This window comes from Stegodyphus dumicola, chromosome 3 (genome assembly GCF_044657685.1).
Source record: "Stegodyphus dumicola isolate Sdum_Otavi_A_Nest chromosome 3, ASM4465768v1".
Lineage (NCBI taxonomy): Eukaryota > Metazoa > Arthropoda > Arachnida > Araneae > Eresidae > Stegodyphus > Stegodyphus dumicola.
In genome coordinates, this window is record NC_140770.1 from 119,329,513 (window position 1) to 119,354,196 (window position 24,684).

The following is a 24,684-nucleotide window of genomic DNA, read 5'->3' on the forward strand; positions in this document are numbered from 1 at the left end:
GCTCAAATTCGCATGAGCTACAGTAACTATAGGCTGTAGGGTAGGGGTAGAGCAGAGCTATAGTCAACAGTCATAAAGTAGATTTATAAAAATACAGTACAGTCACGTTCTAATTATATTGTGGAATTGAAAATATTGCATTATAACTGTAATTAAAAAAGACTGTAGCGAATTTTACTATGTCACTGTAGTTGACAACAAAAAGTATTGCAGTTGAATTTTTTTTCATTACTTTTTAAGAACGTAAAATGGATAAACGAAAAATCAAAGAAGGTGCACAGAAACTTCGAGAAAAGACAAAAAGTGATGAAGGATTCTACAAAACATTGCTCAAAATTCACAAATATGTATCTGTAGTCCACCAGCGGCCGAGCGGTAAAGTCGCTGAACACTGGTAGTTCGGTCCGAGGTTCGAATCCCGCGAATGGGCTGGCTGCATGGGCGTTTTCGTGGTTTTCCCCATGTGTAACGTGTATACGAGCCAGTTTCCCTTAGAAAGTCCTCCACGAAAGGCATCCCTCCCCTTAGGCAGATAGCCCTAGTGTGCTTTGCCATAATTAAACACACAAATATGTATCCTAGATTTTCAAAACAGCACCTTCTCCCAAGGCAATTACTGCATAAACCCAAGAAGAGGCCACCACTTCAAAAACATATGAAGCTGAGAAATCTAACACATGTGAAGACAATTCGTTGCTGCTAACAACGGCACAATAAATATAGAAAATACTACCATAGCAACAACAAACACATAATCATTGCCCTTTTCTTATTTGTCAGCTTTCTAATTTGCAAGACTCTCAGCAGCTCAGGATCGATCGACAGAATTTATTAGGAAACATTGCTACCAACCTTCAGCTTCAGAGCATTTGCGTTTTCTTCCTTATCTAGTGTTTTGTCTTCCTAACAGAAGTAACAGAAAATGGTTGAGTTTCTGTAAAGAGACAAACGGATTATATTCTGCTTCATTTGTTTACTTTAGTCTGACAGCTGTAACTAAAGTACTTTTACTAATGGAGGAATGAGAGATTGGCGTAATACAATGTGTGAATGAACATGAAGTGAGTAAAATTCAAAATAAATGTATAGAAACACATATGAGTGTAAAAGGAAAAGACATATATAGTACTTTGTTCTCAAAAACTTCGACGATTTGTCAAAACAAATGCAATTGAAAGAAAGGGAGTGTTGGAAGTAATTATTGATGTCGTTCAATTTATCGCAAAAAAGCTGATGTGTACTCCACGACTTGCATGGAATATTAAATTATATGCATTTTTTTCCTTGCATTTCATTTAAACTTATTGGATTGAATTAAATTTACTTTGTCGATAGCGCATAAACCACAATAGAATAAATGCACACTTTAGAATTCACTATATTTGTTTACCATAGCGACACTCTGGCACTAGGTTTCACAGTGTTATATTTCGTTCATGTTATAACTCGGAATGCACAAAATTGATATGATTTGAAGAATTACCTAATCGTTGCCACATGGTCTATTCAAATACTCTAATATATCCAGAACGATGTGTAAAAGAAATTAAGCAAACAAAACAAAAAAGAAATGATTTTTCACAGATGATTCACTATTTCTCATTTAATTAATTCAGTTCTCACTTCGCGACAAGGCAAAAATAAATAAAAACTCAAAATATCTGTATTAAAAATTGCAAAGTAAATCTTAATAACACTTATTTCCTCGAAAAAATTCCAGAAAGGATCGAGCATTATTTAATTCGCAATAATAAAGGAAGGCATTATCTTTGTTGTTGCGAAGCTTAGTCTCTCTAGATTGGCAACAAATCTACAATTCTGCTGTTTCAAACGTAAACAAATATGTCTGCTATGTTATTTAAAACTTAAGCAGCTTAACAGCACTTAAACAGCTTTTAAATTGTTGATAATTGTACAAATATTGCTTGCAGGTTTAGTAAAGACATAAAAACCTTAACTGGAAGATAAGAGCAACATAATTCTATCATTTAAACAAAAAATACACAATTTACAAACATATAAGAGTAAAGAAACTGAGATCACTGAGCCGGGTAACAGATGGATATATATATATAAATATATTTATATATGTTTGGTGCAGTTGATTGCAACCAAAATACGAGGTGCACATCTACATGTTATAGCAGTCCTATATACAAAATTTCAATGTTCTGGGGCTACTTGTTTTTGAGTTATGCGAGATACATACGTATGTACATACTTTCGTACCGACGCCACGAAACATTCTCTTCAGAATTAATGTTAAAGCAGTTTTATAATTTTTTTTGGAGGAAAAGAGTCTTTTATTCTGTCTTTACGTGCAGATGTTACTCAAAAACATCGTTAAATTGCATTCGATGGCGGTCAAAATGGATATTTTTGTTGAAATACGCTGCCTGAAATTTTTCGCGATTGTAATACTTCCTTTTTACCTCGTACAAGGAAGTAAAAAGAGGAATTGCTTTCCAAAGTCATAGGAATGAAATTGCGCAAAGCTTAACAGATGTTAATGTTTATCATGGAAATTTCCTGGAAACATTATTATTGCATTCAGAATACGAACTTGTTCTTCAGAGGCATAGCAATGTTATAACGAAAGATGCTGATCGTCAGTGTAGAGGGAGTAGCATACCATTGTTACCTAAAATGACTATTGATTTTATAACTAGCATCAAGAATGTCATGAGACAGTTAATGCTGAGATTTGAGAAGCAAATTTTTAGTCACTTCAAATTGATACTACTATTGACATAAATCAAATGGAGGTATCTTTGTGATAGGTATTTTTCCACTGGACTCTGTACGTGTAATATGATCATCAGCTTATTAGACGGCATGGACTTTGATGTCAGAAAATGTATGGACAATTCTACAGATGGTGCGTCAAATGTTTGCAGTGCTTACAATCGTTTTATTAAATGATTGAGTGAAAAAGCACTTCACCAATTCATGTTTGGTGTTACTCCCATGCTCTAATTTTAATACTGGTCGATTTTATGAATAATTTTTTCAAAGGAACTTTTCTTTTTTCCCCTAATAAATGAGTGTGGCAAATTCTTTAAAGAATCTTATCAAAGAATGGATGTGTGGAGAGGAATTGATGATAAAAAACGAATGTAGGAAGTTTCATCTCATCAGTGAAACTAGATGGAGTTTGAAATATTAAGTCCAAAAACAAATTTTTGGTATGGTCAATTGAAAAGGTAATTGTTTATACATAGAATTAATGCTTGCACTAAAAATATTGCTTCCAGTGATATAGCCATGCTGACAGCAGAGCTGAAAAAATGAACAATAGTTCAAATTAACAGTACAGTAACGATGGTTCAAATTTATCTCATCAACGATCATGTTAAGCGTAATTAACGATTATGAAAAATAGAAGCTATTGAGAAATTAGGTACTTAAAAGTATATTTTTTTATTTTTTAAGGCTTTTCATAATGAATTATTAATTTTTCTGTATAGAACTGGAGAGGCGCAACTTTACGTCAAAAGACGAGCCGCAGTTTACTGACCCCTGGCATAGGAAGTTGAATGAAGGCATACCCCTTCTTTATCCCAAAAGCTTTTCGAAGCCATTGTCGCTGAACTCTTTCGACTATTTATCCATATTATTAGGGCACTCTGCAGGTGTAACAATTGATAATCTTAAGGATAAATATCAGGACCTAGTAAGTAAATGGGAAAAAGTTCAATTGAAAATCATTATTTTGAATCTGATACCAAGTCAGAAAGAGAAAGTGCTCTATCTATTTAAGAGCATTCATCCAAAGCTAAATGTATGTATATAAATTGCTCTTGAACTATAATTTATATAGTAATGGGTACACCAATGTCATTTTTCCTTATAGGTATGTGTATTCACTCTATCTATAGCGCAAGCTGAATGCGAAAGAGCTTTTTCAAAAGTAAAAATTGTAAAAAGTAGATAGATAGTATTGTAAAAAGTAGGAGTGCTATTAAGAAAGCTAATTTGCAGTCATTGCTTTTGATGAACATATAGAAGGATATTTTAGCTAAAGCCAAATTGAAGATATAATCGTTGAAATAATTTGCCCAGAAGCCTGGAATTAAAAAATATTTAAATGGCTAATTATGAATCAACTGCTGCCTTGTTTGTATAATTTAGTCACTGTTATTTATTGTTTGTAGTTTATTTGCATATATATATGTAATGATATTTTTAAATCAATTGATTAAATTAAATTCTATTAATATCGCTTAATAATGTGAAGGCGATTCTCTACCTAAATTGCAACCCTGTTCCTAAATTTTGGCGAAATCCTTTCTTTAGTATAAAATATATTAACCTGTTGGCGCCCGCCAAATCGCCAAACTCATAAATCTGTCATATTACATAAAGTACTTAAGAACACTCCTGATGAGAAGATAGCGTCACCTCGTGATTTCAATTAATATCGCTGATTGGAGGAGCTTTGTGACGTACACATATGTATAAATTGGGCTTCTGCTCGAGGTACGAGGAGAACGCTTGTGAGATGGATGCTAAAATAAACCTACCACTTTATATTCCAAAATTTGGCTCATTCCTGTTGCCCCGGCTGCACAAAACAAATAATGTATGAGAAGTTACATTTCATATATATATATATGAACAAAGTGTTACTTTATTTTTCTGCAAAGGTATTGTTATGAAATGTACAGGCGAAGTGAGATAGCTTCCCCGCAAAGCTGGTTTAGAGTTGCCATAAAATGGCAAGGGAAGGCAGGCTAGCCACATTTGGCGACAAAATTGGCAATATGCCATGGACGGATGAAGAAACTTCTGGAACGAATTCTTACCGGTTTAGCCCAGAATGTTCTCGAACGCAAGCTGAAAGCTATGTAAACCCTGCTGGTTCGCAGTCGGTTAGTGTGTGCCTCGTCAAGAGGGTGAGTTGGAGAGTGTGCCTTGTCAAGAGCGCAAGTCATTCGCTGCGGAGTCTATCGAGTTGACAGGCGGGCAGCGAGTGCTGAGTGGGTCGTCGAATGCACCGAAAGAGTCTCGTAGTGTATCGCAATTAGTGCAACATCGAGAGAGCATGTTGAGCTCTGGGAAACTGAACCGAAGAGTTGGGAGCTGTGCTCTGTGTGTCGTCGAGTGCATTGCGAGCTGTAGTGTAGAGAGTCTGGAGAGTACATGGAGTTCCAACAACGACCGAGCAGAGTCGGGAGCTGTCTCCACCATTATTGCCTGATAGTGTGAAGGCTGAGTTTCAGTGTGTTTATAGGAGATCTTCGATGACTGTAAACGTTATTTTGGAGCTATCCTAAGAATATTGGTAAATAAAGTCATTTCGCTACTTCATCAAGTGTCGTCGTTATTCACTTCAAATCTATGAATCCGTGAAGAAAATTAAATGTAACAACTGGTGTCAGAAAAGAAAAATGCAACAACTGGTGTCTGAAGTGGGATTTACGAGTGAATGTCAGTGACCCGCATGCAGAAGAAAGCCATGGTGGAGGAAATGAAGACTTTGATGGAATTCTTAGCCGAGATGAGGGCTGAAATGAAAGCTGAACTGGCTGAGATAATATCCGGATACAATGAGATAAAAACTGGATATGAAGAGATAACAGCTGAGATGAAAGCCGGCTGAGAAAAGCTGTGAGAGCAACTCCCACAGATGAAAGTGGAGCTTGCAGAAGAAACTGGAGCCATAAAAGAAGATGCGGAAATGACGGAAGTGGCATCTGAAGAATCAAAGGATGAAGAAATCAAGGAAGTAGCTAATGAACTGCCTGAGAAAGATCAAGAAATAATAGATGAAACATCTAATGGGATTAAAGGAAAAGAACGAAAACATGAAGAAACAAAAGACATGAAAGAAGTTTTGATCCTCAAGTGCCTGAAGTGGAAGAAAATGAAAATGCGACTGTTAAGTTCGTCAAAACTGAATGAAGTTATGAAGTCAGTTAGCGAGTATTGAACCATCTCAAAATGCATGTGATGCAGAGGTGAGAGAAGCTGATGTACAGCTTAAGCAGTGTGCTCCAGTATTGCAAGAAAATTCACTCACCTTGCAAATTATGTGTACATCTCATAGTGCAGATTTTGCAGACAAGGACTTGGTTTTAAACCTGGATACTTCTGCTTCTAAAGGGTCGCATTCTATTCACGACCATAGTGCAAACATCGGAACTGGTTTTCTGGAAATAGAGGTAAATAAGCATGAACCAATTGCTAAAAAACACTGAAGTGAACTGTATGCATGCTACGAATGAACTACAGAGTGGTAAACTGTTTCATATCTTCCTGTGGATGAAAAGTCTGAAAGGACTATATCTTCAGATTGTGATAAGCAAAACAGAAATACGTCTGAGAACTGCAGTGGAAAAGTATTTGACCCAGGTATATTTTAATGAAAAGACAGAGACTGAAATTCATTCAGTACTTTAATTTGTATTATTTGAAATTGTGATGAGTTTAATTTGTGTATATAACTTGTACGTAGTGTAAATATTTGCTTCTCATTTTTAGGGGTACCCATAATTCTTGCGCATGAATTTTCTTAACTAGTTTCTGTGTAAAGTTTGTATGTAATGTAAATGTTTGTTTCTTTAGTTAATGTTATCTCTATGTTTTTAAAACATTTCAATTGTATCGAATTTGGCTTTTGACCAAGGGTTGTACTGCCCGGGATGTGCAGTCCTTGGGAGGAGGCAGTGTTATGAAATGTACAGGTGCGGTGAAATAGCTATCCGCAAAGCGGGTTTAGGGTTGCCATAAAATAGCAATAAAAGGCAGGGTTACCACATTTGGCGAGAAATCGCCTAATTGGCAATAAAATTAGCGATATGCCATGGATGGATGGAGAACCTTCTGGAACGAATTCTTACCGGTTTAGCCCAGAATGTTCTCGAACACCAACCAAAAGCTATACAAACCCTGCTGGTAGGCAGAGAGTTAGTTAGTATTGAGTTGGTGTCTCGTCTACCAAGGCCAATCCCTGCAGAGTCAATCAAGTTCACAGCCAAGCAGCGAGTGCCGAGTGCACCGGAAGAGTCTCGTAGTGCATCACAGTTAGTGCATAGTCGAGAGAGCGTGTTGAGCTCCAGGAACGACTAAACCGAAGAGTCGGGAGCTGTGCTCTGTGTGTCGTCGGGTGCATCACGAGTTGTAGCGTGGAGTGTCTCAAGAGTATGTGGAGTTCCGAGAACGCCCGAGCAGAGTCGGGAGCTGGTGCTTTGCAGTGAAGCTGTCTCCACCGTTATAGCCTGATAACCTGGAGACTGTGTTGCTGAGTTTCAGTGTGTTTATAGGAGATCTTCGACAACTGTGAATGTGATTTGGGAGGTGTTCTAAGAATATTGGTAAATAAAGTGTATTTCGATACTTCATCAAGTGTCGCCGTTATTCACTCCAATTCTACGAACCCGTGAAGAAAATTAAACGTAACAAGTGGTGTCAGAAAAGAAAAATGCAACAGTATATTATTTTATAAAATTATTTTTCATGATGATGATGATGGCAAACCTATAGGTACAGTAAAATCATGTGGGGCTTTAGGACCGGCATATTTTTTTCATGGCAGTGCAGATTTCTTTGACCAATCCGCCACTGATCACAAATTGAATAATTCTTAAAAATACCGTTTTGAAATTATTTGAAGCATTTATTTTTTATTGTTGGAAAAACACTAAAAAATAATTAGTCTTGTAAGTCTTTTTTTTTTTTTTTTTTAGCAAATTGTATGTTTAATATGTAACACTTCATGCCCTGTTAAAAAGGAATATAATATACTGAACTAGTAAAAAGGAATATAATATACTGAAGCAGTGGATTTATTTCAAGATTTGTTTCAATATTGATTTACTTTGAGAAACTAGTGGCCACTTTGCTCCCAGATTTGGCTCCTCCAAATTTTATTTTTAAAATATAACCTATATTACCAATAATACTTTAAATTGTTGTAAATGTTCTGTAGTTTTGCAATAAATGCTGAAAAATATTTCTTGAAACAATACACTTTCATGCTTTTAGCTGTATGATTTGTTGAATATGATGAGAATTTTGTACATATTTGGAATAGTTTTGTATATTTTGTTTTGCTGAATAACAGAAAAAAAATAATCACAGAAAGCACAGGGAAAAAATACTGTTTACATAACAGAAAAAAAAAAAAAAAAATAGAACGTTAACCACTGTCATCATTGTGTAAAGTTTTAAAGGTATTAAATAATTATTAAATTTATTAAACTTTAACTAATGGTTTCATATCTGCTATATTGTTGGAAATTGCAAAAACTAAATTAGTATTACATTCCATAACTTTTTCTAGTAAAAAATACCTTATTTCAATATGTTTACCATTTGTATTAAAAATTCTATTCTCAATTATTTTAACTGTATTATTAATATAAAAGTTAGCTATAGCAGTCTTAATGGTTATTTCTTCCAAAAACGTTTTACGTTGTAAAAGCTTTTAACACAGTCTGCGGTTGCTATGTGCTTGGCTTCTGCAAATTATATACCCTGTTGTGGTTTTGTGCATCTTTTTATCACCTGCATAATCTGCACCACAAAAATCTTTTAGTTTTTGCTGTTGATGTTGAACGATTCTCTAGATATTTATAATGAACAAAACCTATTCCTGTTACATTGTCAATATGTTTCATGCTTGGATTTTCTACCTACTTTCAAGACTAACAGCAAATGTTAAATATGGGTGAATTTTATTAGATAAATGTAAAAAGGATTACTAATTGCTTCTTTAAAAAGGAATTTTTTTAATTAACTACTGATGATTTGAGTCCCATTAAAGTATGGTTCTTTACATCTAGTCATTTACCTATTATACAAATATCTAGTGAATATCTTGTGACTGTTTTAGTATTGTTCCTTTTTCATTTCTTTCCACTTCCATTCTTCCAAAATTAGACAGTCTCGTATTTTTACCTCAAATTCATTCGACATTTCTTCATTTGTTCTTTATTATTTTAAATCAAAATACCTTCTACTAAAATCATTTACTTTAAACATACATCTGTCACATTTGGTTTGAATGAATTTTTTTTCTGTTTAGAAACTTCCTTAATAGGTCATTTGAGTTGAAAAGAGCTTGTTTCAGACCATAAAGAGATTTCTGTAATTCTAATATTTTATAATGTAATCAAAGCTTTCTGTAACTACAGTTATCTGCCACTTATTAAAATCACTTCTGTTTCAAACTTAATTTAGTTTATTAAGCAACTGAATTTAATAGACAACAATTGGTACTCAGGACAGGATTCAGAAATGTATGTATGTATGCACATGTACATACATATGTTATGCACATAGATACATGCATACATGAACACATACATTCATATATACATGCATACATACATTTCTGAATCTGGTCCTGATAACAGAGGTGTACCTAGCAATTTTTATGTTGCAAATTTAAACTTTTCAAGTAAAAAATTAATTAATCCTAAAATAATGATTAAAGTTAAACTACATCTAATTTTAGAATTAATTAAAATTTTTTTTTTGAAAAAATATTTTTTAAAATTGTTTTTGATGAAATTTTTTCTTACAAAAAACTATTGTGTCTATGTTTGTTTCATAATTTTCAGTACCATTTTTTAATAGTATTCTGTGTTTTATAAAACTTATATCAGCTTTTTTGATCAATACCTTTTGGTTCAGAAATTCTTAGAATTCGCATTGCTTATCTGGATTTGATTGATGATGGCATGTCATTACTTTTCCTATATCACTTTTGCTGTCAGTGCAGCTTTTTTAATACTTTCATATATTTTATATGCCTTGCTTTAGTATTGTTGGGAATTGATACATATTCTAAAAATGAATCTCTCCCTCTCTGATATACCTGTATTTAAAGGAAAGCTGAAGGGCTTGCAACCCCCCCCCCCTTTTACATGAAATTAATACTAACTACAGTTATGCATTCTGTCTGAAACATTAGCTATAGTTTACAGTTCCTCTGAAGCTTCTTCTATGTAAAAGCCACATTTTTTTTAAAACAGTTTTTAACTCATTTTAAGGAATTAACTCCCTACATTGACCATAATATGCATGGCCTCTGTCAGTGATATAGACTCTGTAAGTGCTTGCATTTTCACAAAATTAAGTTTTTTTCCACCAATTGACCATCTTTTCTGTAATGATATTTGAAAGCTTTTATAATAACCTAAATTAAAGGTTGAATATTAAAAATTGTATTTGCAGGAAGGAACACTATTGTTTTTCAGAAAGAGAGTAGGAGTGTAAGTGTTGCAGAGTTATCTAATTAGTAAAGCTGTTTCTATTTTTCAGTTCGCTGACCTCTTTCAAAAGAAAATTAATAAAAATATTATTTATTGTCTTTGAGTAGTTGTAAAGGTAAGCTAGAAGTAAATTTTTTACTCCTTTCAAACATAGAGGTTTTCTGTTTTTATCGGTAACCGGTACTGTCTTCTTAATTGTTGAGTCTAATAACACAGTAACTTACTCCTTCAGTTTCTTATAACTCTTGCTTCAATTGTAAATGTTAATGTGTGTTGTGATAATGTTCTGAAACACAGTTCAGTTTTATCTGTATTGTAAATTTTTTGTGGCTTGCATTTACTTAGCAGCCCAAGTAAAACACCTGTTATCTAGTTATCAGCTGCATAATGATATGCTTCTTTGTTCTAGGCAGTTTCTGATGAGCAATATGGGATTTCTCATTCTCCAACTTATGGGTTATGTGTAATTTGATATAAAATTATTTCCTAGCATTTAGTAAATAATCTGAAAAAGGTTCTAGAAATAGATGCATTTTTAGCTGTATAGCTTGAAACCATTCTAGAAGAGCATCTATCGATTTCTTTTTCCTTTTTTTTTTCCAGTATTTGCATTTTTTATTAGTTCTTCATTAGTTATAAATCATTGTTGATGTAAATTGCAAGTCCAATTTGGGAATCTCCCAGCTCAAATGTAGTTTTTATCTGTTTACAATTACCAAGATCATTAAAATCTGTTAACAATTTATCCTTTTCTTTCCACCTTAGTCTTTTTGCTTGGCATTTTGACACATTACAAGTTAAGCACACAACAACTTAAATGCTTCCTCAAGTGCTCCATTCAAATTCAAATAATGCTCCATTCAAATTTCAAAATTTATATTTCTAGCCAGGAGAGAGGCCACTAAGTGTGATGAATGCTTTCCGTGCTCTTTCTTTAGTTAGCAATTACTAATTCTTTTCCATTCAAAGACTCTCAATGTATAGCAGTGCTTAGAAGCATTTCATGAACTTTTTATAACTCTTTATGGACATAATATTTCTATCCCAAAGGGAAGATTCTAAATTTGGAAACCTTAAAAGATAGAATAAAAAAGCTGCACTTCCACCTCTTATCAGCTGGTATTCAAGATGGAATCCTCATTTACAGTACATCTAGAGGATTGTTTTGAAAGGTATAGGTAGCATATTCTGGCACTGAAAAATCAGTCCTTTAGCAATCTGAATTTCAAGTAGTTTAGATAAATTTAATCAATGGCAGTTTTTGTATTGACTAGTATGCATTTGTCTTGGTTCCTAGAAATTTAATGTAATAAGTGGCTAAATTTATTAACCAGTAAGTTTAATAGTCGGCAGATACATCTTCTTTCATGCTTCTATGGAGAAAAACAGTTTTGATATCAAACTGCATCATTTTCAATCCGTTATTGCAAATAATATTTTTAATTCTGCTTTACCAGCAACAGGACTATATATTTCTTCAAGGTCAATTCATTCTGCTTGTGAAAACTCTCTTTGTCTAGTGCTGAGCTGATGATCTTCTCTGATATTAAAAATCCATTTATTGCTCAATATTCACAACTTTGCAAGTTTTATTTTTAATTACAATTTTTTACTCTTTTTAGCTTTTATTTTTCTTTCTTTTCTTACATTGTTCTTTTTGATTGAATTACTTATTCTTTCTACTTTGCTAGTAAGATTTAGTTTCTAATAGATTGATTTTTGTTTTCAGCTTAATATTTTTCATTTTCACAATTTCTTTCACAGTGGAATCAATCTCTCACGGTGGAAATGCTTTGTTTTGATTATTTTCTAAAATTTCATTTTAATTTTCTTTTCACAGAATTTTTTTTTTTTTTTTTTTTTTTTTTTTTTTGTCTTCTCCATTTATTGAATATTAATTTTCATTGAACACAACTTTTCTCGGTATTTTCATTTTTCTTGCATTTGTGTCCCATAATTTATAGCCATTTGTTCCATATCCAACAAAGATGCACATGTATCAAGATTTTTAATTGGTTTATTTAACCAAGCATATAAAATAGTTCCAAAAATTTTCAGTATCAATAAATTAGCCCATTGTTTATTTTACTTTTTTGCTGTTATTGTACTGACTGCTTCTGTTGGGCTGCAGTTTCACAAATGAGCTGCAATCCAAAGAGTTTATCCTCGCACCTCTTTTTCTAGTTGGAAATTTTTATCTTAATTCTTTAGTTTGAATTCTTTTCTTGTGTATTTCTAGTAATGTTAAATTCTTTCTTTTTGTTTTTCATTCAACCCTTTCCGGCACAGTGTGTTCGGTGAACACACCAAAAATATTCAGTCTTTAGATACTGAAAATAATCGATAAATGTCACAAAAACTACACTAATGGATATTTTTAATCTCTTTTATGAATAAAAGATGGCAGCACCACACAAGCAAATCATTAACGTTGAGATATATTCTTTTTTTAAAGACACTGATTTTTCAAAGAAATGTTTCAGATTTTTTTTAAATATAAAGAATATCAATGAAAAAAAAATCTTTATATAATTTTGCTGTTCGCGTGCTAATCTGCCTATTCTGTATTACTTTTAATTTTTATCTTTGAAATATTGCGTATAGTGAAGCCTTCAGTGTATGGTGTGTTTGGACTGAACACACTGTACTGGTAGCACCTGTCACGTGGGAGTGAATCACAGAATCTGGTCTTGTGCTTCAAACACGGGGGAGGCTGAGAACGCAGATTTATTTATTTGTTTTTATTCTTTTCTGTTTTGGGTTTTGAAGACCCTGGTGCTTTGTTTTCACTTAGCTATTTGATTTTCAGCAAGAGCAGGCTCTTTTTTTCTCTTGCTTTCATCTTGCGTGATTTGCTTAGTTTTTATTTCTGTGCACTTTTATTTGTATATATGTTTAATAATTATTTTTTCTAGTCAATAATTAATTGTAACTATTATAGTATTTTAATTATTTTTCTTATAAATTTTAAAATTGTGTAAATGTTTCGGATAGGCCTAAGCATTGCTGAAGCAATGAGAGTTTCCTTTTTTTCCTCCCGGTATATTTTGGGGGGGGATGTAGAATAGCAGGCTTCCCTGTGGTGCAACCTGGGTTATGCTAAATCTGCTACAGAGATCAGATTCTACTGTTTTTAAATCACAGACAAAGTATTTTACTGTAATACGTGCTTCACAGCAATGCTAACATATTGCAGCTCGTGCGGCTCAGTGTGTTCACTTCGAACATACACACAAATTGGAAACGGTTAGTGCAATCTTTGTAAAATTATACCTGCATACTTTCCTAGGCCTAAATAGACTGCCTACAAATTTTTGGGGTAAAATTCCAACCTTAAAGAGTAGCATGCTGGAAAGGGTTAATTGTGAAAATGGAACAGTTTAATCCAAAATAGTTCCTTTGCTTTTAACCAAATTTTGAATTTTCACTAACAGACCTCCTTTATTGTTGCATCTTTTTATCCTGTGTTATTTGATCAACTGGTTTGACAGTGAATTATTTGTGAAGATCTCTTAGCTTTCATTCTTTCAGAATTAAAAGGTTACTTTCTTAGTCTAGTTTGCAAACATATTTCATAGATAGACTTATTCTTGAAACAGTCATCAGAAATCTTCATACCACTAGATGGTATTTATCTATTCTCTGGTTCACCAAGAAATTTGGCTACCATTGAACCATGAAAATTGACGTTGATTCTACTAAAGTTGCATCAGCCATTTATGATGCCTCTTTTGTGCTTGAAAAGGGCTTTTGCTGATTTCTGCTAGGCTGGTTTCTACATTAAGCCTTTTAATTTTCCAGAAGCTTTGCTTAGAACTGACTTCCCATAGGTAACTGTTTGTTTATTAGTTTTCTTAACCATATCCATGCTCTTTTCCCTATAGTTAATTCCTTTGACCACCTCTAAATGAAGTGGAATACAGTCGCATTTGTTGTATTGCCATTCATTTATCCTTTTTTGAATAATGCAGGGGTGTTTGTGCTCTGGGGAAACCCCGGAATTCCGGGGATTTTGAACTTCGTTCAAAAGGAAGTAGGAATAATAATGAATTATTTATTTTGATCTGGGTAATTTTGTTTGCTTTGAAAGCAGAAAACGCAAGGTCAGTGTGTGTGGTGAAAACTTTTCCTTTCTTTCTCCAAAGGCAGTGATAATGCGTGAAAAGGGGGGAAAACTTTTTTTTGTTCTTTCCTTATTGCGAGTTATGACTCATTTCCCCGGTTCTCGGACATTCTCTTCTGGATTCTTTTTGGCAAGTAGGCGCGGCAGAAAAAAAGGGAGAGACTTCGTTCGACCAGATGTGCGATCACGTGACTCTAAGTTCAAAGGTCTTACCTCTCCTGGCGTGGCACCAATAAGTAGAGAAGGGGAATTTTTCGCCGTATTAGCTATTTGTCATTGATCGCTTCTCAACTTTTTTCTCTGCTGTGTAAAATTTTCGTTTCATTTATTGATGCACATGTAAATTTTTCGTTTCGTTTATTGAAATATTTTTTTATTTATGTACGCAAGAGAATTTCACTATGAAATTTCTCGATATAAATAGTGATATTATACAATTAGAAGAAGGTGTCCGGAATGCATTTAGGTGGAATTGGATTGAACGGAGAGATGGTAATGGGGATACCATCGGCACATGGTGCAGGAAAATAAATGTTGCTGGACATGCATATTGTGTTTTTTGTAACTCACTGCTGAAGTATGGTGGGGAAGGATTCAAGGCTTTCACAAATCATTCTAAAACTGTGACGCACATAAAATATTCAAAGTGCATTAGACATTCAATGACTTTAAATAATTATGCTAATTCAAAAAATACTGATGACTTACTGGAGACTGATGCTCGGCCATTGGATATAGTGACAAGAAAAGCACGCTAAGAGGTATTAATAACGTTTATCGCCGAGAATTCTCTTTCTTTCAATGTAGCTCCCAATTTAATTGAACTCTGCAAACAGTTGAGCTGCGATCAGACAGCACTAAACTCATTGGAAATGTCCAGGACTACTGCATGTTATAAGATGAAATATGGGCTCACAAAAACTATTAAGGAAAATATCATTAAAACTTTAAAGGAGACTCCATTTTCTCTAAATTTGGATGAAAGTACTAGCAATGCTCAAGAAAGTATACTGGCAATATTGGTGCAGTTTTATGACAACAATCAAAATGAAGTTGTAGTTCATCATTTTGCATCTTTAAAGATGGAATCTTGCAATTCAGAAGCTGTTTTTAAAGCAGTTGTTATTACTATTGAAGATAATAATATTCCATGGGCAAACTTAATTAGTGTATTAATGGACTCATGTAACACCATGCGTGGAAAAAAAAAGGGTGTTGAAACCAGACTACGATCAAACAAAGCACCCCACTTATTAGATATTGATGGTGACACATGTCACACAGCTAATAACTGTGCAAAAAAATTTGCTTCACGTTTTGATAGATACTTAGAAGATTTGTTTGGTGACATCTATTTTGATGTGAAAAGCTGCAGTAAAAGAGAAAATTTTCTCAAAATCTGTGAATCCCTTGCCATTAATAAACTTAAGCCCTTGAAGAGACCAGACCATAGGTGGGTGTACATTTTATGTGTTTTAGAAAGAATCAAAGATCTGTGGGATGCTCGTATTGCATTTTATTTTTACTACTTGGATAAAACTGATAAAGGGGATTATTTTTCTTATGTTGGAACTGTATACAATAAAAGAAATATTTCTGCAGCTCAGAAAAAAATTGCTGAGGGGGTGTATTCTTGCTTGCATTCCCAACAACTCGCAAAGGATGCTTTAGCTCGAAAAAAAAGAATACTAAATGGGTTATTTGTTATGCAAACAAAACTTTATTGCATATGGCATTATATTCAGCAGTATTACCAGAGTTCAACACATCTATTAAATTATTTGAAACAAAAACAACAACAACCAAAAAAAAAAAAAAAAAAACCCAATGCTTCATTTAATACATTCCAGTGTTTATAAATTGATGGCAAAATTTTTCTCGGTTGATCTTTACAATATGGTAACTGGTAGTTTGGCGACATTTTGGAAGCGATAAAGGTTACTACCTGGGACTTTGGTAATAATGTGAGCAGTACTCAGTTCCGATTACGCATTATTTTGTGTGAGGGAAATGAGAGATCATGGGATATGTCATGTGATATTAATGGACGAATTACGGTTCTTGAATCGGAAAAAGGGGGAAATCGGGAAAAAATCTGGAAATTTTGTATTTGGTTTATTCTGCGTTCTGTGAAACAGTGTTCGTGAATTTTTGGATCCCATGGCCGTAACTAAAGAAAAGTTTATCGGACACGTAATCAAGATTCTGAAGAAGATTAGGTAAGTTAGTATTTTTAATTATTTGAGGATATTATTTTTATGCATTGTTCTAAATGTAAGGTGGAAGTAAAGGAATTTGGTATTATTGGGAAAATTGTTATTAGCAATGATTTAGTTTAAAGTAATTAGGATTGTAAGGTAATTTTTATTAATTTAATGTATGTGCTCATTTATATTTCAAGTAGTGTTTTTGAATTTAATTATATTTTAATTAAATGATAGTTATTTTGTGAATTTTATGTTTGTAGGAATTTGGTATACGTTATCAGGTAATTTCATATATGTTCTTTTTACCGGGTTTAAAGATTGAGAAAATTGTCATGTATTTTCGTGAAATTTTTCTAATTTATGAGAAAAAAGCAGTGTACATGGATGTAGTGAAGAGTGTGCGCAATGCCATTTTTGTGCAATTCTGGGATGTTTTTTTAAGTAAAAATAAGTCGACGTGTACATGGTTTAGTGATATTTTAATTAAATGATAGTTATTTTGTGAATTTTATGTTTGTAGGAATTTGGTATACGTTTAAGTTGAAGTAAACGTGCATGGAAATAATTTAAATATTTGATACTAAGTATTTGTAATGCTTGCGGTATGAATTCGTTGGTGACGTGTATAATGTAATAGATGATTTAGAGGTAAAAGTTTTTGGATATTTTATTTATTTTATATGTGGAAATGTTCATATTTGGAAAGGGTAAATACTTTTTCGCGATCAGGTAATTTCATATATGTTCTTTTTACCGGGATTAAAGATTGAGAAAATTGTCATGTATTTTCGTGAAATTTTTCTAATTTATGAGAAAAAAGCAGTGTACATGGATATAGTGAAGAGTGTGCACAATGCCATTTTTGTGCAATTCTGGGATGTTTTTTTAAGTAAAAATAAGTCGGCGTGTACATGGTTTATGTGTATGTGTTATTTTGAAAAACGCGTAAGGAGTATGGTATTGTGCACTTTTTCCCAATTTTGCAGGGAATATTTGTCATGATTAAGCAGTTTTGTTAGATAAAATTTCTAGCATAAGTGTAATTCGGCTAGTAGATTGTTGGAAGAAGTGTTCAGTAGATAAAAAGAAAAGAAACATGTCTTTACTTCGTGAAGACAAAATGGCGGCGGGAAAAAAAAAATAGAGGGTTGCTGTAGGAGAGTTGGTCGCCAAATTTTCGCCAAAAAAACGCCAAGTTACCATAATGTAAAGATCAACCTTTTTCTCTTTTTTTATGAAGCCAGAAAATATAGAATGCACATCTTATAATGATTTAGTAAAGGTTGATGTCACAAATCCAGAATTCCATCTACCTAGCAAAGTAATATTTACTGGTGCAGAAGCTTCCACTCTCCTGAAGAAATTATCAAAAAAATCATCCAATAGCAAAAGAATTCCAAATTTCTCTGATGAAAGCTTATACTAATACAGCACAGCATATGAAACAGAAATTACCCCTTAAAAATTCATATCTAATTAATTTTACAGCATTAGATCCAGAGCTAAGAGGTAAAACCAGTACAATATTAGCTTTTGAAAAATTATCATCTTTTATGTCCCATATTTTTAGTGATAATGAAAAGTCAAAAGTAGAAGCTGAAATAAGGTTATACCAGAGTGATATTGATATCACCAAAGAAATGCTCTACACATCTGATGAAAGTGGAAATCAAGTCAAAGTGTACAATTGATAAATATTGGTCTAAAGTTTTTAATTTAAAAGATGATTTCACAAATGATTATAAGTATCCTATATTGGCTAAATTGGTCAAAGCCTGCCTTAGCTGCTTCCATGGCCCATTAGTGGAAAGTGCATTCAACTTAATGGATACACTTGTGACTGACTATAGAACCTCTCTTAAGATTGATTCCCTAGATGCAGTGCAGACTATTAAATATGATTTGATGGGGTCTAAAGAAAACTCATGTGAAAAATACGGCTCAAAAAATCCAATTCACAAAGATCTCTTACTGAATATGAACAGAAGTTGGAAAACATATCAAGAGGACTTAAAAACATGTATTTCAGATGAGTCACCTATAAAAGTCTCTGAAAAACCTTTTACATTAGCAGAAAAGCAAACTGCTTCTACCTCTGCATGTGCAGTTCTCGAGGAAATTTCTTCAACTGTAAATGAGGAAAATAAAAGTCAACCTTCCTGCAATTATGAAGTTCACCACAAAAGAAAGACAAGCCCACAAACATCAGAAAATAAAAAAAAGCAGCAGAAATTAGATAATTTTTTTTTTAAAGAATTAATTCAGGTAATTTAAAATATTTACATAAAATGTAGTAGTTTATATGTTTGAAAATTTATGGTTATTAATTTTGCAAAAAAAGTAATTCATTGAACTTTTATAATTAGGTCATTCAATACTTCATAATTGTAATTTTTCATTTCTCTGCCCCCCCCCTTCTCGAAACTCCAAAATGTCGGTAGTAAGTCCATAAAATTTTCAGGGGATTTTTGGGGGTCCCACAAACACCCCTGATAATGTACCATATTATATTTTTTAATATCCTTTTTTTTCCTTTTTTTTTCTTTTGGTGCTAGGATCCTATAATTTCGAAAATAATGCACTGCCTGCTGTTTTTGGAAGACTGGTGCCAAATTTTAATATCTTTTTTTCAAAATGCAAGCTATAAAAATGCATTAATAACAATTTACATCCTTATAAATAAAAGGTGGCTTATCGAGAGCCAATTAAGGCTGTTTTGAATGAAAGTGCAAATGCTATGACTGTGTTGCTACATCATATTTATTTGTAACTGGCACAAAATCATACTGCTTAGCAACAGTTTCACAGTTGACAGGATAATGCACAAGTACCCATTGCACAATAAATTCCTTCATGCTGTTATAACCAAGATGCCCTAGTCTTCAGTTTTGTCAGCTGTAGATGCCTTCCTTTCAGATAAGAATTTGCATTCTTATATTTCTTGTCAAGAATTATATTATGCAAACCGTTTTCAATTCTATATGCTTTTGAGATCTTTTTATCTTTCTTTTTTTTTATTTTTTTTTTTATTTTCTTTTCTCCTGTATTATAAGAATTTTAACTGTACCACCATCATTAGTTATAGCACATCTTGATAAATTCTCACTTAGGTCTGAAAAATATAAGATATCATTCTAAATATATTTAACAGTTTCCACTCTATATATTTTCTTACTTCTTGAAGAGTGATACTGTTTAGTTAAAGAAATTTCTGAAGTATGTTAGAAAACTGATCGTCTAGCATTCAACTAACTGAAAAGCTCAAGTACGTCAAATATTGTAGAAACTTTTTTTCTCCCTCTCTAAAAAATGTGAGTAAATTAGACTTCTAATGCTGCTATAAAATACTTTTAGAAGACTGGCCAAACAGTATGATTTAGAACCAATAATGATAAATGTGATATTACAAAATGATCAAAAGATATTTTATATAAATTTGAATTATTCTAGACAAGCTGGTCTAGTTTTCACAAAAAAGTATACAAGTTAACTGCTGTTTATTTGTTTTTCTGTCGTGTTTTGAAAAGAGGTTTGATGATGGTAAAATAGAAAATATAACTTTTGCTGAAAACTTTAAATATGGAAAATACCTTATGTATTTATATTTTCACAAGTAGTATGATATCTTTTTAAGTGTAGTAATATTAGGAGGAAGGGTGGAAACTGGTTAATGCAGTTACTTCTTGCTTAATTTTCTTCTATGTACATATCATATTTTTTATTTTTTAATAAAACTTGTTTGTAAAATGGGGACGAAAATGAAATATGTGAAATAAGTTACAAGTTTTGGTTTATTTATATTAATTTTATGTATATATGTGTGTCTGTATGATTTTTAATTAACTGTTCTGAAATGTGGAAGTAATTTTAGTATTTGATAAAGCTTATCTAAATATATCAAACAAAGTACTACAGTCAAAAGTCATTAATCCGGACTCGTCGGGACTTCGGCAATTCTGGATTATCGATTTTTCCAGATTATAGATCATCAGTTTAAATCTGGTAAGACGACATGCAGAAATTATAAAATTAAAAATATTAAACCGTAATTTATGAAATAAAGAACAATTATAATCTAAAGGGTATCAAAATTTACAAAAAAAAAAAAAAAAAAAAAAAAGCTTAATATTTACTTTACTTTATTAAACATTTCTTTCAATGTAAATTGTTTAAGTTGCTTCGTTTTATGTGATAATACTTTCTCTTTACTTGATCGGAAGCGAATTATAATGACGAGGAATTTGATTTAAATCATATCAAAGACGGAGTACATCGAGATGAAATACTACATTTAGTAATGAACTATAAGCTGAATAAAATAAAAACATCTGCCGTGAAGATAAGGATAGTGCTGACAGATCAACTGCCAGTTCATTGCGTGCCGTGACTTCCCCCCTTCCCCGCATAGCAACGTGAAATTTGTAAACAGATTTCGGAATGGTTTGAGAAACGAAGGATATGCCTTTATCCATTTTTTGCAGCAATTCCACTTTTGTTTAATGGACTTCAAACATACTTTCGCTTTGTAGATCCTTTACATATTCGGAAATTCTATTTGACATAATCGAAAGTTCAAGCTTACTTTTACAAAATTGCTCTAACAGTCTGCAAAAAATAGTAAGCCGGATCCAAGTCGAAGATTAAGGAACAACGCAATCTGCAACATTAACTGAATTAGAAAATTTTAGCTTAGCTTGTACCGTCCGTTATACATTAAATGCGCAAGCGTAAACATATTACGTGCATGTGCACATGCAAATTCGCACCTGTAAAAGTCTTACGCATCAACGCGACGCATGCGCAGACAGTTTGTAGCTATGAGGTCCGGATTATGGGTGTCCAAATTAATGACTTTTGACTGTATATGGTGTGTCTTTCCCAAGGCAAATAGAAAAATACTAAAAGTAATACACAGCTTTTGAATAAAATATTCTGTGAAGTAGAAAAGTTCTAGTACTTAATAAGTAGACATATCATTTCAAAAAGTTTTAAAAGTAAGAAATGAGTTAAATATTTAAATTTATACTTGTTAAGTTTTATAATTTTTATTAACTATAATGTCAAAGCAATCTGTTTTGCTTACTTTGATTCATCTGGGGATTTGCACATTATAGCTATTTTAAAAAGAAGCTTTTTTTGGGGGGGGGTCTAATTTTTTTTATATCTAACGTTACCTTTGAAATTAAAACTGTCACCTAAACAGCCCCCCCTTTTTTTTTAATCTTTTGAATCTGGAATATAAAAGTGTAAACTAGAATGGTATGTGGATTTCATATATTTCCTTTTCATCCATATACATCTGAAAAGCTATTACCCAGTGCTTTCAAAGATCATTGTTTTGAATGATTATGCAAAACTTTTGTGAGAAAAAGGCTTCTTTTAGTTAAAAATTGATCATGAAATAGAAAACAAAGCTGATCAGCACAGAATTGAAGTTTCATCTGAAATTATGAAAATAGCAATATCTGTCAAAAATCTTTGATTTCTATAATTTGAATAACCTGGAAAATCAATTAATGTTACCATACATCTAGAAAACAAAGCTGATCAGCGCAGAATTCATCTGAAATTATTAAAATAGCAATATCTGTCAAAAATCTTTGATTTCTATAATTTGAATAACCTGGAAAAGCAGTTAATTAGTGTTACCATACATCTCAAATTATTCTGTCCCATTTTTTAAAACTCGTTTTTTGTCCTGAATTTATAGCATTTGTCCTGAATTGTTCTGAAAAACAGTAGTGTGAGAACATAAAAGTTTAAATGCATATATTTATTTAAGTCATGTATATTGTAAATTGAAAGTACAAGCATAAATTAAGACTCGCTCCGTATTGGCTGCATAAGCAGGGGATTACCCATCTAGCGTTTACCTTAGAAAAATATGTATATACATATATGTATATTGTAAATTGAAAGTACAAGCATAAATTAAGACTCACTCCGTATTGGCTGCATAAGCAGGGGATTACCCATCTAGCGTTTACCTTAGAAAAATTGTAATGAGGGAATTCTGTTTCTTATTCCTGTATTTTTCTCCACATCCACCCAACATGCACAGAATTTTTGCTCACGGTTATAGTTCCGACTTTTACTTCAAGAGAGCTCTTCAATTTTTATATTAATTTGATTATGATTTGAATTTATAATATATACATATATATATTAATTATCAACAGTGCATTACAAATGTTATGTATTATCCTCTTACACATTATTACACATCTAAAAATAAATCTTTTGTTATTTGCTGAAATTAAATTATAGATATATCCATCTTAAATCATCTTTATTTTGTCATGTTTAGATCATAAAATTTTTACTTCATAGTCATTTTCATTTTGCATAAAGATTAAACAATTTTTTTTAATTCTTCTAAAAACTATGACTTTTCCCTTTTGGCAATGATATACGTTTTTTATTTGTCAGCAGACCATTACATACATGCTAAGAGTATGTTTTAATGCAGTTTAATTTAGTATATTTATTTTTACTATTGATTTTTTTTTAGTAATGGGTTCAAAAAAAAAAGTGTACATTTAATAAAGACCTGCAGAAGTAATACCTGTTTATTGGGAAAACAATTTTGATATACGGTGCAATACATGTTCTTCAAAATTTTCAGTAAGCCATGGTGTAAGTACAGATATTAAACTTCATATAAATATTAATAAAAATAAAATATCAAATTCTGCTGCATCTAGCTCGTCATTAAAGAATTTCTTCAAACAGGAGAAAGTGGGTAATAAGGAATAATAACTGCAGTAGAAGGTACTTTTGCATGCCATATATTTGCCACAACCATAGCTTTAAGTCTATGGATTGCACATCCAAGCTGCTTCAAGTGGCATTTGAGCCTAAATTTATATGTGTACGTTCCAAGGCCAAAGCGATAATACGAAATGGTTTCATAACTTATGCCTTAAGAGCTGCAAAATGACTTGGAAAAATGTTAATTTGTTTCAATCTTAACTGATGTGTCCAGTGGCAATGAAATAAACTTTTTCCAATACTTGCTAGATTTATAGATTAGAGTTATGTAGTTAGAGTAAAAACTTTAGAATTTAAATCTGTACCTGGTGAAACATCCGATATTGTCAGCAACTATTTAACTGTCTTGCAGAAAATAAATTAAAAGAAAACATTATTGGTTCTTTGTGCCAGTAGTATAAATTCTAACTTATGATTATATTCTAACTTTTGAAATGATTATTTCTAAGATAGATTTTTAATCTTATACTGTTAGAGTACAAACATTGACAATTTTCTGCAACACCAGAGAAACCAATTTTTTAGTGATACTATGGTATTCACAAACAAGATGGTTAGCATTACTTCCCACTATTAAAAAGCTACTTGAAATGCTTTTACCTCTGAAGACATATTTTCAAACTCAAGAAATGTGTTCCATGCTTATTTTAAAATTCTTTGAAAATCCAGTGGTAAAAGCTTGGCTACATTTTACTGAAACTCAAGCTTCAATATTTTCATAAAGTTACTGTAACGATTGAAAATAAAACTGTGTCTGTATTTGATGTAATTGCTTCAACAGATGCTCTGAAAGCTTCAGTTTGAGCAAAATAGAAGATAACTTTATTCCAATAAATGTTAAAAAAAAATCTAGAAAAACTAAGAGAATGGACATGTCACACTACAAAGTTATTGAATTTCAAGAAGTTATTTCATCTTATCAGGTTGCTTTTACTTATTTGGAGAAATTGATACAAAAGTATTTCAGGAGAATGGAAACGTACAGCTGGATCATATTAAATGAAACTCCTTCTTGGAGTCGAGTTGAAGCAGTCTCTTTGTTAATTAATAAAATGATATGAAATCATAAATTATTGGAAATTGATATATATGAGGAATATGTTTACCTTAAATATGTTTATTACAAAAGAAGAAAAATATTGAAATGGTCAAAATTAAGATGTGCCCAGGTCAGAGTTGAATGGAAATAACTGCATGTTTTAATGAGAACCAGATTCCTTGTTCAAATGTTTTAAAATTGCCAGAATTTTTCTTTTGTCTTCCTGGCACTAATGTTGCAACTGAGTGAGTCTTTAACATTATGAACAGTTTTTGAACTACTGATAAAGTACAGCTGAAAGAGAGATTTGAAGGGTATATTAAT

At 32.3% G+C, this 24,684-nt stretch overlaps 1 protein-coding gene across 2 annotated transcripts in view; it reads left to right on the top strand.

Moving 5' to 3' along the window:
- LOC118189903 (solute carrier family 41 member 1-like) overlaps positions 1-24,684 on the top strand; it is a 140,068-nt gene that overhangs the window by 15,741 nt on the left and 99,643 nt on the right. The window lies entirely within an intron of this gene.